Source organism: Catharus ustulatus, unplaced genomic scaffold, assembly GCF_009819885.2.
Source record: "Catharus ustulatus isolate bCatUst1 unplaced genomic scaffold, bCatUst1.pri.v2 scaffold_178_arrow_ctg1, whole genome shotgun sequence".
Classification (NCBI taxonomy): Eukaryota; Metazoa; Chordata; class Aves; order Passeriformes; family Turdidae; genus Catharus; species Catharus ustulatus.
In genome coordinates, this window is record NW_024879524.1 from 5,214 (window position 1) to 7,994 (window position 2,781).

Consider the following 2,781-nt stretch of genomic DNA (forward strand, 5'->3'; position numbering starts at 1 on the left):
GAAGTCAGCATGTGTGTGTGTGGCTGGGAAATGGGAAGTGGGGCAGAGATTGTGAGTGGAATGGGAAGGAAATCGTGGAGCTGAGAGAGGGACTGCGTGACTGAAGGTGATACCATTGTGGGACTGGTCTAGAGGCTTTGCAGCTGGCATGGGGACAGTAGGGCCGGAGGTGAAATCACTCTGGGGCTGGCATACTGACTGTGGGTGGGCTTCAAGGCTCTGGGGCAGGAGCTGAATCGCTGCAAAGCTGGAGCCAAGACGGACATGCTGCCCTTGGAAGCTGCAGAAGAGTGCGCTGGCAGAGATGGAGAAGGGCGCAGCTGGAGCTGGAGGAGCAGTGCTGGCAGTTGAATAAAACTTATGGGCTGACCAAGAGCTGAAATCTCTGGGGCTGGGGAAACAGGGAGAATCTGAAGTCACAGAGGCCAGGGAAAAAGGGTTCTCTGAAATCACTGGGGCTGGGATAAAAGCTGCAAGTGGGATAGACGCTGCAAGGGCTGACATGGGGGCTGTGGGATCGGGTGTGCTGGTGTTGCTGGAAGCCTGGGATGTTGATGCTGGTGCCTTAGCAGATGACGGCATGGGCAGTGCTGGGTAGGACATTTAAGCATTGCTTGCGCCTGAAAGCCCGGCCATGCCGGCATGTGGCCCGCCTGTGCGAGTGCCACTGCAGGGGTGGAGCTGCAATTCAGTGTGTCTCTGTGTGTGTGTGTGTGCTTGGAAAATGGGAAGCGGGGCTGGGATTGTGAGTGGGAGGGGGAAGGAAAGTGGAGCTCAGAGAAGGACTTTACGCCCGAAGGTGAAACCACTGTGGGGATGGCCTAGAGGCTCTGCAGCTGGACAGGATGCATATATGAGGAACACATTCCTTCTGCTGCCAGCTGCACACTGGTAGCAGCTGGTACAACACCAACACTTGAAAGGCACCCAACCCAAGTCACCCCCAGTGTAATAATCTGAGGTCTCCAAATCCATGCTGTAGAACATGGTAGGGAACAAGGCATGTGGACAGATCAATCATCTCCAGAGGAGTGCTCTGAGCTGCTTTGCCACATGCCTTGAACCCTGTTCCCTTCACCCAGTGCAATGTTCAAACCAGCCCTGGTCACTGTGCTGGTCACAACACAGCAGCCTGTCTTCCCCAAATCCCAGCTTTCCATGGCTTTGGTGGCCTGAAACCTTCTCTACATGGATCCTCAGCCCACCTCCCTCGCACTGCTCCAAGGCACTTACCCCTCAGGCAGTGGGCACTGGCTGAGGCATGGCTGGCTGTTCTGCTTTGCCACCTTGCTGCTCTGAAATGGGGGTGGTGGGCAAAATCTCTTCTTTGGGTTCCACAATGCCTGACAAAAACCCCGGAACTGGGACTGTCCACCACCAAACTTTGGTGATGAACGGCACCTCATCAGCTGGGTCCGAGGAAAAACAACCCAGCTGAGGGCAAAAAACCCAACCCATTGGCTGGGGACTTTTTATTCTCAATTTAAAAATGAGTTAAAACACCTGAAAGGCAAAAATCCTGCTCACAAGGCTAGAAGCAGTCAGCACACACACTCGCACAGGCAGACACGAGCAGCAGCAGACAGACACAAACTCTCCCAGACACACACGGACACTCACGCACTCCCACTGTCACACACTCCTCAGCTGACATGCTGACTGCAACCCCTGCTTGAAACACTACACCGAAGAGGATGCTTCAACACATCTTCCAGCTGCTGCTCTTCAACATCAAATGGTAGACTCCAGGAAAATTGGTAGCATCGGTGACTGCAGAGATAGGAACCCACCTCAGGGACCTGCAAGACAACAGGAGGTGGTCAGCAAGTGCCTCCCTGACAGCTAGAGGTCATCCCCACACGTTTTCTACCCCAAACCCCATAGAACAGAGATGAACAATTAAGTTTTGTAACTGTTCTACCTACCCGTGACCACGTGCCAGAGCAGGGGCAGCACTGAGTGTCAGTGGCACAACAAAGGTGCGTGCAGGATAGGTACATACGGTATAGACACGTACAAGACAGGCACACACAGTACAGGTACCTACAGCATAAGCCAAGGGAGGTACATACAGGATAAGTGAGGACTGGAGATAACTCTGGAGGATCAAGTCTCAAGCCCAATACTCTTTGAAAAGACAGAACCTAGGGAACTATTGAAGGCACATAAGGAGGGTCTAACACACTCACTATAGAAGGCCAAGAGAATGGCACGTGAAAAGAAGGCACTAGCAAAGCTGAGGTGGAAAATGGATGAAAACATATTGTGTACTTCTTTCTGTCTCTAAGAGCAAAAAGGTAAAGATGCCAGAATCAGCCCAATGCAGGAAAGTACATGAGTGGAGTCCGGCCAGCATGGCCTGGAATGATGCTGATAAAGCATCGAGATGTGACAAAGGCGACACAGAAGACAATGGACACAAACGACAGAACACAGACACAGACTACATAAGAGACACAAGTTATGCAGCAAGACCTGGAAGGAACTGGAGCAGCCATCAACTGGAACATCTCAGAGCCAGAGCTGGAACAAAGAACATGCCATGGTCAGAGCTGGAGGTTCAGCAAGCTGGACTGGGAAACACCTGCAAGTGAAACAAGCAGAAGGAACAGAAATCACCTGGGCCCTCAAATATCCTGAGCACTAAGTGAGCAGGGGGTCCAGGAGCAGGAGAACCAGGAACAGCTCTTGTGAAGAGGGTTAGCTGCATATATCCTCCGATTAAACTCTCCATCATGAATCGCATTTTCTTAAGGAAATTGGCTCTGCTAAGATAACAAA

At 51.9% G+C, this 2,781-nt stretch overlaps 1 long non-coding RNA gene across 1 annotated transcript; it reads right to left on the reverse strand.

Moving 5' to 3' along the window:
- Nucleotides 1-1,435: 1,435 nt before the first annotated feature.
- On the reverse strand, nt 1,436-2,613 carry LOC117011455. Its single transcript, XR_004420975.1, has 2 exons — nt 2,476-2,613; nt 1,436-1,799 (listed from the first exon to the last, which is right to left on the reverse strand). It is a non-coding gene; the product is annotated as an uncharacterized LOC117011455 (long non-coding RNA).
- Between the last annotated feature and the right edge of the window lie 168 nt (nt 2,614-2,781).